Source organism: Hetaerina americana, unplaced genomic scaffold (genome assembly GCF_022747635.1).
Source record: "Hetaerina americana unplaced genomic scaffold, ioHetAmer1.1.p SCAF_6, whole genome shotgun sequence".
Classification (NCBI taxonomy): Eukaryota; Metazoa; Arthropoda; class Insecta; order Odonata; family Calopterygidae; genus Hetaerina; species Hetaerina americana.
The window spans coordinates 69,995,233-70,009,273 of NW_027287205.1; positions in this window are offsets into that span (position 1 = coordinate 69,995,233).

Sequence of the window (14,041 nt, forward strand, 5' to 3'; positions counted from 1 at the left end):
TTGCAACCCACGATCATTCAAAGGCGCAATACCGTCCAATCTTCATGTGTTTTCCTTCCAGGGCTAATTAAAACAAAATTTGTATTGTACTCCCAAAGTGTACGCTTTTCACTCTTTTAAACTCTTATAACATATTGTTACATTAGCGTAATTCAACTCTAAAGGGCATTTATTTATTTTGGCTTGCATGTAAATAAAAATTGATAAAGTTTTCGAATATGTACCTCATTTTTATCAATCACTTAAGGCCGTATGTAGACTTAAATCATGAATCCCTATTATTTCACAATATGAAAAGTGAAATACCAAGCAATCGAGTGAAACAGGCGTAATTGATTTTTTTTTAATCGGGCAACTATTGGAATTCACCTTATCTCTTAAGGATTTGTGCATGGCTCACGGAAATTGTACTGAAAGTTTAAAGTGTCACAACAAAACTTCAACTTTCTCTCTCATACTCTACTGTTCCACGTGGTCAAATTACATTTTTGCTTCCACGGACTCTTGAGAAAGATAAATTCATATATATATTTTAACCAAACATATAAAATTATCTTATTCGGCTTGTTAACAATGAAACTAAAATAAGTAAGTCTAAACCTTGAACATGACAGTTCAATAACCTGAGTTGACTAGTAAAACTTTGAAACTTAAGTTTCGTAATCATCAGGGGCACCACAGATTTTCATCTTCTAATTAGTTCCTGATTTCCCTCGAAATATACAGCAAGGAAATTGCTCCTAAATATTTACAACGTTTTTCATGTGTATCGTTTTGCTCACCAACTAAAATACTATTGGCATTGCTATATACATTTTTATACCTATATTTGCAGGAGTAAGTTATTCATGAAAACCTGAAGAAAGCTTGAAACCAGGATGTGGACTCCTTGAGTATATAATGGCATTACTTGGGAAAAATTACGCCATTTTCAGTAATAACCATGGAGTGGTCTGGTGAGCATCGAAGCTTTATCGTATAAACGTTCTTTAAGAGCAAAAATAGTGCGATGGCGACGCATAGGGTGCTGTGATTGGGCGACTAAGCATTTTCGCTCATCCGGCCCAGGAAGTAAGCAAATTTTTCGTTATTGGGTGGCTGGCAAACCTCGCGAACTTTGCCAAAAACGTCATCATAGCCCCAAAGTGACAGTTGGGCCCGCTGTGTCCTCCATAGGCATTATATAGCCTTCCTTTTATGAATCTCGAGGTTCAACTGTTATTGTGAGCTCTGTGCGCTATTGTGAGATGCTGGAGCACTTCTCACTCCCCAAAATGGAAGAATATGCTGAGGAATATGACACAGAAGCCTTATGGTTTCAACTAGATGGAGTCACCGCTCATACCGTCCGTCGTTCAGGCCGAATCCTTCAAGAGCAATTCCCCGGCCACCTGATCACCTTACGAGGATATGTGTCTCGGCCCCTCGCTCCCCGGATTTACCCCATTTGATTTTTTTATGTGGAGATATCTGAAAGCTTAGGTTTACGCAAGTTCAATCAAGGAACTTGGAAGCTGTTAACGAGGCATTTACAGATGTCATCGCTGGAATAACGCAAGTTATGCTAAGAAGAGTTTTCAAAAACTCTTTTTAACGACAAAAAATTATCATCGTTCACCAAAGTTATCACCTGGATGATATCATTTCAAAAAACTAATGAAAAAAATGGCATTAGATATAAATTTTTGAATTATATTGTTTACTTGTAAAAATTTCCCCGTAAAATCAGGCAGTGCATTATGTCTCACCCTGTATATATAGGTGCATATAAACATATAGTATATACTTGCATATTAATTATGTATGAAGTATAAAACTTTCAAACTGAGGTGAACTTAGAATTCATTTAACTTTGCAAACTAAACAAACCCTTTCAGCCACATTATCGAATAACTTGCTCGCACAAACGAGTGAAAGTCATTATTTGACTCCATGGGGAAAGTTTCATTGTTCTGTTATGATAAGATTTTTAAAACTACGAAGCTAAAAAATGTAAAAATATCTTAGCATCAATTTCAAATTGAAGAATTTTTCAACTATTCCATTTACTAGATTATCCAGTAGTATAGTGTTTTTTAATGTTCTCTATGCCGTATTTTTACTACTTCTAAGCCAACTTTAGCTTTATTTGACCCCAGGGTAAGTTTAGACAATATTTTAGTTACCATTATGAATGTCCACCTCCTCTTTAATGCTACCAAGTTGCCTCGGGAGAGTGTCATTATTTGTTGATCATATTTTTTTGTTCCTTTGGTATGGTAATAATTTCATCTATATCTGACTTTACATAGTTATTACTACAATGTTCTTATTCCAACAGTGAGAATAGTGACATTTAATTAAAATGTATACATGAAGTCTTTGAAATCCCTCGCTATTTGCTTGAAACTGTAGGAATCAGTTTCCTGAAATCAGAGTTCGCTAAAATAATATTAGTCAATATCTTATTGCCAATTTAAAAGGGTAACATTTATGTCTTGTTTACATGTATCTATCATAACCTACTCCTAATTTGGTCTGCTTAAACAATTATGGGAGGCCAAAAAATTCAGAAGGAATGAAGAAAACTAATCTCATTGTCAAAACCTATGCCCACTATGAGAGACATGATTTATGGGTTTTTCTGCAGAAATTATTTTATTAAACCGGAGTATGACTAGAATGATTTTCCAGTGTGACAAGGATGAGCGCCTAATATAAATATAACAAACTAATGATGCGATAAGAAGTTTTATTTTCAATTTGCAAGGCAGAAAGTGATTAAATTTAATAATAAATTATCGTTGCCAAAAATGGTGCAAATTTATTTTACACATGCCACAGCAAACTCTAATCTATTTATTTAAAACCGTAAATAGAAAAAAAAATTTCACTTTTCAAAAAATTTTTTAACAACGTACTACACGTTGTGGTTCACAGAATCATCATCAGATACAAGACCTGCACCTGAAGTTGTTTACCTCACTAAAGTAACGTTCTACGCGTTCTTAGAACGATCATCCGTTGCAAGACCCGTACCAGATGGAAGTTTTTCAGGCATTTTTTCATTCCTGTAGAACTACTAAAAGGTTTAGGAAAATGTGGTAGGTAGAGACTGATTCGTAGTACCCATGAGGAAGGAGTGTGATCGGAAGATTTTGTGGGATAAGTATTAGTTACTATTCCGGAAAAGGTAAAGGCTACATCATGTGAGGGCTACAGAAAAATGAGCTTCATTTCCCACGCAGCTAACGTTGTTCTAAGGATCATTAACGAAAGGATTGAGAGTAGGGTAAATGATTACTTAGGGAATGAGCGGAAGATCCATTTGGGTTTAGGAAGTGGAGAGGCACGCGTGATACCATTGCAGTAATGAGATGTCTAATCGAGAGAAATATAGAATTCAATCAGAATGTATTTGCCTGTTTGGTAGATTTCGAAAAGGCGTTTGTTTGAGTTTTTATCGGCTGTATATGTTACCCCTAAGCCAACAACGTTATATTAACGAGCTTAAACGCATAAAATACATTACACAAACAACAAATACAAGCTCCAAATTTTATACAAAATATTATCAAACAAAAAGAAGAAACTCCATAATAAAAAATGAACTGCGCTTGCATCGCAAAATACCACTCCAAAAAAGGAATTCTCATCAATTCCCTACCACCCCAAACTCACCAAGGGATTACTATAAGCGTTCAAACCATTCAACACAATTACTACGCATGTAAACACCAAATCTATTTAAAGAATCTCTTAGGAAACCCAAAGATCAAATTTCCATTCAGAAAATCAGGAATTAACGATATTAAATTCACCACATATAAACGCACGTAGTAAGGACAAACTACATGAAACCTGATTAACTGGTTCAAAGAGTGCCCATCTTATCACAAAAACCTACAGCGCATATTTAGTGGAATGCAACCAACTCTGACTTTTTATAAAAAAAACTGCATAACTGAAAAAATATGAGGAGAGATTTTTTATTTTGGAAGAATTCATTGACCTAAAAACACCATCGTCTTACCTATGGTAATCGTCCTTAATATAGAGAATCGGTGCATTTAAGTTCCGTCCCAAATATGACGTAATGTGACCGACCGAAATCATTTCATTAATAATACTATGAAGCGCAATTGTTTTACAAATTTTCTAAATCAGAAATATAATGTTTTTAACCGATTTTCAGTATGCTCATCATGTTTTCCCATATACTCGGAAAAATAACAAAGAAGAAGGTAATGAATATTGTTTTCCTTTGTAATTTCGCATATTCACTTCATCTGAAGGAGTGCAGAATGTCTCATTCCCGTATAGACATTAAATGTAAGCATGGACCACTGGTTCTTTGTTTGAGTTACACCTATAAATCATTTCTACTTTTGTTTTCTGCATATAAATTTGACCAAAACTGAGAAATTCCTGGTAAATCTCACCGGAGAAAAACGGTTACAAGACGAACTCTAGAGATAAAAAAATGTGCATTAATTTTGGTTAATATTTTTTCGTATTAATCTACAAAATTAGATTAGAAGTGGATAACAATGTGGTAATATCTCATGGTTGCAAAAGATAAACTCCTAGGAGTATTACCTTAAGCTCAAATTCACTTCCAAGTAATGTACGAACAATAGCAAGAGGATGGAGAGTGGTCAAATTTACACTTAGGAGATGATCAGTTATGGTTTAGGCACGCGCGATTCCATTGCAGTAATGACATCTTTGATAGAGAAGAATGAAGAATACAATCAGGACATATTTGCCTGTTTCGTAGATATCGAAATGGCGCTTGATAGAGTGAATCGGAAAAAAATAATTAGTATATTGCAGAAAATAGGAATGAATTGGAGAGACAGGAGGCCAATCCGCAATCCTTACATGTGTAAGCCTGCTAAGGTGCGAGTGGGGAACGGGGAGTCCGGATGGGCAGTGTTAGGAAGAGGTGTAAGGCAGGGTTGCCCATTATCACAGTTGCTCTTCAACCTGTATGCAGAGGAAATGATTAAAGAGGCATGGGAAGAACTGGAGGTAGGAATGAAAGTGGGCGGGAAATTCGTAAAATCAGTTAGGTTTGCTGATGACCAAGCTTTAGTTTGTCAGTCAGCCAAGGAGTTGCAAGCAATGCTGAGTGAATTGGAAACTCAGTGTGACAGACATGAGATGAGATTCAATATTAATTAAACAAAGGTTAGGCGATTTTCTAGAAAGAAAGAGGTTAAATTAAACATTGAAATAGGAGGGCAAAAATTGGAGCATGTAGAACAGTTTATGTATCTCGGAAGGGTATTGGACCTACACGGTCAAAGTAGTAGGGACGTAAGGAGAAGAATTGCGCTAGGCAAAGAGGCTTTCACAAGAAGGAGGGAGTTGATGTCAGGGACGTTGAGTAAGGATATTAAGAAAAGACTCGTCAAAATTTTTATATAGGGCGTAGCTATGTACGGCATGGAAATTTGAAACTTGTTCACTGAAGCAGAATGATAGAAGTAGATTGGAGGCCTTGGAAATGTGGGTGCGGAGAAGAATGGAGAAAGTGAAATGGACGGAAAGGAAAACAATCGAGTAAGTGCTAGGTATGGTAGGCGAGGAGAGGGGTTTGTTTGGAGAAATCGTAAGGAGGCTGGAAATAATTGATAAAAAGAATGATAATCGGTTGCGGAATATGGCTGTTGAAGGCTGTAATGGAGGAGAGAATGTTAGGCAAACGAAGCAACGGTAGCAATAGGATAGGGGTGTTGGACGCGATGAAGGGAGGAAGGAAGTATATGATCGAAGAGATGAAGAGGGACTTTGTTATTGAGTAGGACGTTTGGTTGTGTTTTATTAGGAGAAATAAATTATTTAATTTGCAGTTGTATAAATTGAAAAACCTATCGTAGCCGGTATATTACCTAATAGTAATGTTACGTGAACAGAAGTAATAATTATTAGATTAAAATCTTTAGCTTTACGCATGTAAAAGACATTTTTTTGTTCAGGCGCTAATTTCTATATATTTTAATAACTACAGAATGATGACCTGACGGTATTGTAAAGTTTCACCGTGACATTTTATATGCATAATTATGGGGACCTTGTTTATTTTATTCCATTATTTTCCAAGTATTATGCTAGATTTGACATGAAAGCACGTACTAGAGCGCAAAATGTAAACTCTCATTAAACATTTACACTACTGTTGCCAGGTCAATCTAAATAAACGCTGGATTAACGGGGAATAGTGTGCACGATTCTAATCTAGTGAAAACCTAGCTGTAATAATAAAATAATGTCTGCTGGGTGCCACAAGGATTTTAAGAATCCCATGAGGCAGATTGAAGAAACGAATAATGATTGGGTTATTGAATTTCTACCGTAAGCGGTAGATAATTTCTCTAATAAACCCACCCTAGCTGCAATACTACTTTATAAGATTTTTTCTTGGCTAAGGGCCCCTGACTATGGTTTCACAAAGACTCCATGAACATTCATTAAAATTAAAATTTTAAATTACAGTTTGAATTTCATGATTTTCATGTATGGAAAGAAAAGGCGAGATCCGGAGGGGAGGCTAGGGGAATGGAAAGAGGGGGGAGGCTAAATGACCAATCACGGTCCTTTGTTATGGTCATCCGATAAATGCCGCTCTGCCACCAAGAACTTGCGAGGCGACGTCTTGCAAGCGTTCTGAAGGCCAAATAACCTCCCTAAGAACGGTGCTGAGGACGTATAAACTCGAGCCAAAACGCTAAGCAGTGATTAACATTTTTAAAATTTCAAATTTTTTGTTGCTCAATTTTTAAGGAAGTGGTACAGTTGAACGCAGGAATGAATAAGCACCCTCAACCATATCTTTCAATATAATAATAATGTCAAATATGACGTTATTAGGAAGTTAAAAAAACAATAATTTTCAACATTCATTGGCTCACTCCGACCGTCTATCACGCATGTTTCCGTAGAACGATGCCATCGCACCGGCAAAGGAAACAAAAAATACCATGAGAATTCAAGATCCTGGTTTAGTTATGATATAGTTTTATGATATTTATCAGCAATAGTCACTATTATATTGTCAGAAATTATATGCCATATAACATGGCGGCACCCTATTGTTATAAAAAGGGGTAATTGGTTTATCTAGCGAAATTTCATATACTTTTTCATATTCGTAGGAATTTTGTAAATTGTCAACTCAAGAAACGAAATAAATGGCTTTTACTTCGTATGAACATACTGACAACGACGATTAAAGGAGTAAAGCTACGTGAAATATTGAAATTAAAGTGCAAACCTATAACATTAGTAAGCAGAAGTATTGGACTAGGAAACGAAACTTTTGCTAGGAGGGAATTGAGATGATGAGAGGAATGATGCTAAGAAAATACTCATTAAAACTCTGATATGGATTAGTCTTAGAAGAAATAGGATAGGGATAGGTCCGAAATGCGAAAATATGGATGTGGAAAAGCGCAAAAAATGAAAATGGATGGAAAGAAAAACAATCGAAGATTTACCAGGCGTGTGATGCGTGTGCCTTTGGTGTTGGACGAGAGAGATCAAGTAAAGGAGGCAGGAAAGGTGGTTGTAGTCATTTTAATAGAGGATGGAACTTAAAGGTCTGTAGTAGAGATTGGAATACAGGTATGGGGAGGAAAATGATTCGCATGTTCAACGGAATGAAGGTAGGTATGACGTATGTGGAATTGAAGAATAGTTCATTGCATTATAGGGTGCCAAGGCAAGTCATATTATGCGAGACGTAGAAATGGAAATACAAGCCGTATTGATTTTCAGTTTGGATCCATCCAGAATTTACTTGAAAAATTTAAAATACTAGTTAAAGTTATAATAAGTAACTCCATTTAATTCCTCCATCACTACTAAAAATTTCAAATAGTTCCTACACCCATTAAATTGATGTCATTTATCTTACAACGATTTCGATATATAAGTACAATGTTCTAAATGTTTCACATTAATGTATATTGATATCTGTCCAAAAAAGTTTTAGATTCTGTGAAAACATTGGCAAAATTTAGAATTTTGTTATTCTTAGGAAAAATGTTTTTAATGGCGCATATAATTTAAAACAATTTTAATAGCGATTTACTTGTCAGCTACATTCTAATTTACAAACACATACCATTTCTATAACTATTCCACAATGTATTCTATGCTCTGTGAAAAGTCGTAAACCTCACATTCACATGACTATAACAAGTTCCGTATACATGTATAATTCTTTTGGAACCTAAGGCGTATCTAGATTGAAAATTTTATGTTATTACAGCATATATTAATCAAAAGTTGAAAAATGAATTTTAATAATTGATAAACAACCCAAGACTAGAACACATGAGTTTTTTCCGGAGGTAAATATGGTCTGTAACCTGAAACTGTCTGCATGATGGGCCAAGTATTTGGTCACATTCAATGTGTCCTGTATTTATTTCCAACCAAAGCCGGAATAAAATATAATTTTGGTCACTATTCCGATACATATATTGCTATCCAGTTAATTACCTAACAGCTGAAGATAAGCAAGTAAACGTCGGTTAGGGTTTAGGGCGCATGGGAAATAAACTCAGACTTCTTCCTTCTAAAGATACAGCTTTTCAGTATCTATAAACTCATGGCTATCTTATACACTTTGTATGACACTGATAAAAATATGACTCCACAATGAGAGAAGAATCGGAAATGGAGAATGGGTGCTATGCTACAATTAAATAAAAAGCAGCGATAAAAAGTTACATCTAGAGAAAGCTACAAAGCGATAACGTAGAAAGAAGGGGTGATTCCGGAGTTTCGGATCGACGCTAGCACACCTATACGGTGATTGATGATACTTTGAGTAACACCACGGTAGGTAGAAAAAATGGGCACCACTGTTGTAGTTCTCCATGGCCGTTAACATCACCGGGGTATATACATAAACAGACCACCCACCCTGTTTCCTTTAGAGGGAGGAAACCAGGTTTATTTAATACTTATTCTCAGTGACGGGCCTCCAATATGCATCTTTACGTTTTAAGGAAGCATTTCTCGTCATACTAACTCCACTAGGGAATTATCTCATTGCCAAATGATTTGGATTTAAGGAAAAACTGTCAGTAAAAATACGACACGCCTTGTAATGTAATCGAAAATCTTGGAGTTGACAAGAAGAGTATAACCGCCAAAGGCAATGAGAAGAAAAGTGAAGGCATAGGAAGAAAACGTGATTAATTGATTGTCTCTAAATTTTAATAAATATGAATAATATGGAAGGCTAAATTTGAAGATTAAGTAAAAAAATCGACACAAAACATCAATATTTACTTAGCATGCGTTGTTTTAGTAAAATAAAAACATTTCGATTGGTTATAGGACAAAGTAATTTAAATTGCGATATCATTTTATCTCTATCAAGAATTTTATCATCAATTACATACCCTATTTTTTCTTTGCGCTTAATTTAAATGGTGATATTTTAATCGATTATAAATGAACCCGAATCGCAAAATAATTCTTTAAATAATCGTGTTTTCGGAAAAACTAATAACATGCATTGTATTATCATTTGTGAGAGACTCATTTGATAGTATAATTACGGTTTCCCATGCAGCTGCAATTAGAAAGACAAAAATACAGTTATTATTAAAAAACTTGATTTTCAGCAGCAAGTTAATTAATAAAAATGACTGTGAAAAAAATACACTCCTCTATGTAAACCTATATCAATCCGCTTGGTTATAATTTTTGCTTCAACATTAATTCAATGCTATATAATATTTTAATGGGAAATAAATTCATCAATACAAAAAATGACGCTCTCCAAATTTACCTAATTGTATTGAAACTAATTCCGGGAATTGGTATTCCAGCAGAGAAACCATATATGTCAAGTAGAGTGATGAAATTTCGAACCTTTTCCCACATCCTGCCTTGGGGGCATTTTCATTTCTTTTTATTTAATTCTTCTTATGAATTTAAGCATTCATTTACTAGTTAATCTTAAGCTTTAGTAGACGCAATAATGGATAATACTTTACAAATGGAAGAAACGTGTGTATGTATGTGTATATATATATATATGTATGTATTTATGTGAATAAATATATATATATATATATATATATATATATATATATATATATATATTTTTTTTTTTTTTGTGAAAACTTTTTCCTGAGAACGGCTCTAAGCACTTTCATAAGTTTTATTTGTCTACGTTTTTATGTGTAAGAAAAGTCATCCACCAAACATTGGGTGAGCACTGAGCTAGGTATCATCTTCCTAGTTCATTTAAGGAGTCAAATCAAGAATACGAAAAGGTACTAATTGGGGATGCATATTTTTAAAAGAACACGGCCCTTGGTACTGCCATAAAGCTATTAGGCCAAAGGTTTTGGGAATGACAAATTTATTGCGTTATGTTTCATCCGTGATAAAATTAATTTGGCGAGTGAAATCGGAGTTTCATATTCGCGAACTAATATCATATATTGAGGAAAAAGTTTATCAGACACATTTTTTTCATGAAAATCCGTCCCTTCGTGGATATTCTTCCTCTTCGGTTTGAAAGAAAAAACTCATTGAGCAACTGATAAGTCCCACATATTATGACTCAAAACTACCTCAAAACACGAGGAACATTTTAAAGTTATTAAGTTATATGAGGTTATCCAGTTCTCTGGGTTATAAGATGACTTTACAAAGGAGTTTTCTTTTTTTGTATTTTCCTATTCATTAAACGTTTTTATGAAAAGTAATGAAATAAGCTCAATTATTATTAAATTTAGTTTAAAATAATATCAAAGTTGTTTTGAATAGAGTTAAAATATTCCTTCTATCGTTCCATCGATCATAATTTATTTGGCAGTGGCAGAAGAATAACTCCCAACAAAAGACGGTTAACGCCAAGTTCCCTTTGAAGAAGGATGAATATGAAAAAGGCTAGAAATATGCTAAACGATCCTAAAAAATTAAGAAGAATATTTACACAAGCGGTTGGCAACCTCTAGAGACCAAAGGGATTGAATGCTGGTTAAAGAAACTACTGCAGAAACCCAGAAAGAGAAAGAAAGAAAATTCATGAAAAAAAATTAACATGAAGAAAAGAAAATGATTTCGATGAGAATAGCTTAGATGGAGGCATGGTTGATTGCGAGATTTAAAGCCCATTAAGAAAATTGAAACTAAATAACACCCCAAGGGTAGAAAACCATACCATTGAGCTTCTTCAATACTTAAAAAAACGTGGAAGAGATAATTTGGATGGGTTTCATTGATAGCATTTAATAAGGAATGTATGTAGAGCTATACATTTTATTTCACACGGAGTAGAGGTTTAGTTTCAAGAAGAAGATAGGTTCGCGTGATATAGCAAAAAAGGGGTCACCTACAGAAAAAGTCAGTACGCAATAGTTTCCTAGGCAGATTTGAAAAAATGTTCGATGGAGTACATTGGGTTGAATTAATGTCTGCATTGAAGAAGATGGTATGAAATCAGCCAAGCAGGAGACTTATACAGAACCTGTACATTTTTCAGAAAGGTCGAATGTATGTGGCGGCATGGAGCATCGAGATATACATGTTGTACTAGGCGTGAGACTAAGAAATTTATGCCCACTAGCTTGCTGTTTTCAATAATTATGCGGAGGTAAAAAAGTCAAAGAGACATGGGAAGGTCTGAATGTAGGAGCAGCAGTAGGCGGAGAAATCATAAATCAGCTAGTGTTGAGGACGATCAAGCTTCAGTAGGCCAACCAGCCAGATCAGCCAATCATTGCTGAGTTCTTAAGAGAGAAGTATGATAGCTTGGTATCTATGTAAACCAACAGAGGTTATAGGGTTTTTGAGAAAGAAAAAACCGAAGTGTAACATTAAAATAGGTAGCGATAAGGTTAAAAAAAACTAAGACTGTTGGAGCAGGTAACTTATTTTGGAGATTATTAGGACCTATTTGAATAAAGTAGTATAGATATAAGAAGATGAAACTGCGTTAAGCAAAGATGTTTTCACAAGGAGGAAGAAATCAATGACTGAGAAGTTTAATACGGATGTCCAAAAATATTACCGAAACATCAGACATAGCGTATGGTTTTGTGCGGAGGAATGGTCATTAAAGCAAGATAGGCGTAGATTTGAGTGTTCTTAGACCTGGGTTTGGAGAAAAATGGAATAATTGAAATAGACGGAAAGGAAAAAAAACCAATAAAAGCATAATAAAAAGAAAAGTAAGAGGATATATGGAGAGTAATAAGAAGCAGAATCAAAGAGAAATATAATGATTTAATAATGAGTACACGTTGCGGCAACATAGCATCCTATTTAAAAAGCAAAATGCTTTCGAAAAATGAATTTATGTTGCCGCACCCTGTGTAACAGAAAAGAATCAGGAAGGTAGGTCCACGACGAATGCTCCATGAAAACAAGAATAGGCCATCGCAACATGTTTTTTCCGAAAGATCTCATGGGTTAAATATTCGACAACATTGAAGATACACGGACAGAGATGGGTTCTTTGGAATGAAATACTGAGTGTTGCAGCTTTATTTATCTTCATCACTGGGTATTAATCGTAGGATTTAGTTCATGGAACTGCCTGCTGCTACCTAAATGCATAGTCACAACGTCTATTTCAACGCTACCATAACTGAATATCAATTGCAGTAGCGTTGTCATGAATCGTACTTTATTTCATTGAAGTGAACCCATTTCGATTATGAAACGATATTTTTTTATCTAATTCATACACACCAATATTCAAATTGCGCAAAAGCCTCCTACGTTAATTGCATGTACCGTCTCAATTGAGCAAAATTTTCATAAAACCAGGCCATCAATTATCGACCCTATATCAGGTTCAAAATAATAGCAGCAATTGACTTAATTTATGATTGCTACAGCTTTGTATCTTGGTTGTTAGTTTCGCTCCCCATCTCTATACGGTCCTAATTTATCCTCATCACTAAGTCAGGCATAGAAAGACGAAAAAGAATCCAATATGCATCCCTTATTCCATCTGAGTTACTAAAGTATGGCTAATATCCCTTGTCCCGAGGGTTGATCGTGGACCTCTGGTTTGGAAACGAGTGAAGGCATCAATCAGAGGTTGCGTGCTTTCCTCAAGGATATCGAGGCGTCCTTCGTCGACCTCCAGCGATCCAATTGTGTAGAGACCCCCTGAACCGTTCCGGTGTTCGCTACACGTCTGAGGCCGCCAGGTGTGTAGCGGATAGGATAATGCAGCATTCCAGGCCTTTTTTTAGAATAAAAGGTAAGTCAGCGTGTAGGTCAATCAGTGGGTCTCTAAGGACCTCTTTGCCATATTATTTGCTTAGCTTTAAATGAAGTGAGGTTCAGGGCTAGCAATAGTTCCTTAATACCAATCATGTAACATTTAACAGAATATTTTAATAGGGATTCAATAATAATAAGAAGAGCTAGATTTGTAAAACGTTGTTATGATAAACTTAGCGGCTTATTCAAATTAATAGAGCAGCTTGGCTGAGAATCCCTCATAGGGAGATGATTAAATTACAGAGTACATCTCTTGCGACAATTGGACGGATGTCTCTTTAGTAGTGATAGTGGATCATATTAGCATTGTCCGACTGCGGCAGGGTCATGATCGGATAAGGGTTAGTCTGGTGTGTGTTCACTCCCTTCCACACACCCTAGGCTTGCAAGGTTTATGAACAAATAAACTCCTCTCATAAAAAATATCTCTTCCCACCCATTTGTATAATTTGCTTATTTATTCCCCCTCCTCCTTGGTAACGATCTTCTTCTATCTTAGACTTCACCATTCCCCACACCATAAAATTTACTCTAGTCACAATTCCGGGGCTCTAAATTCCCCCAGTAGCATCCTGAAGTCCTTGACCCGTCAAAGTTGGAGGCGCCAGTCTATTCTTTCACGCCATGATTGATCTTCCTTCCTTGTTAACACTCCCATTTTCACCTAAGATAAATGCCAGGCATAATACTAATTGGTAATTGGCCCCTCACCTCTATTTTCCAAATTTGCTTTTGCATTTAAATGCCAACCAAATTTTAGGAATTTCCGTTTTTTCATTCCTATTCC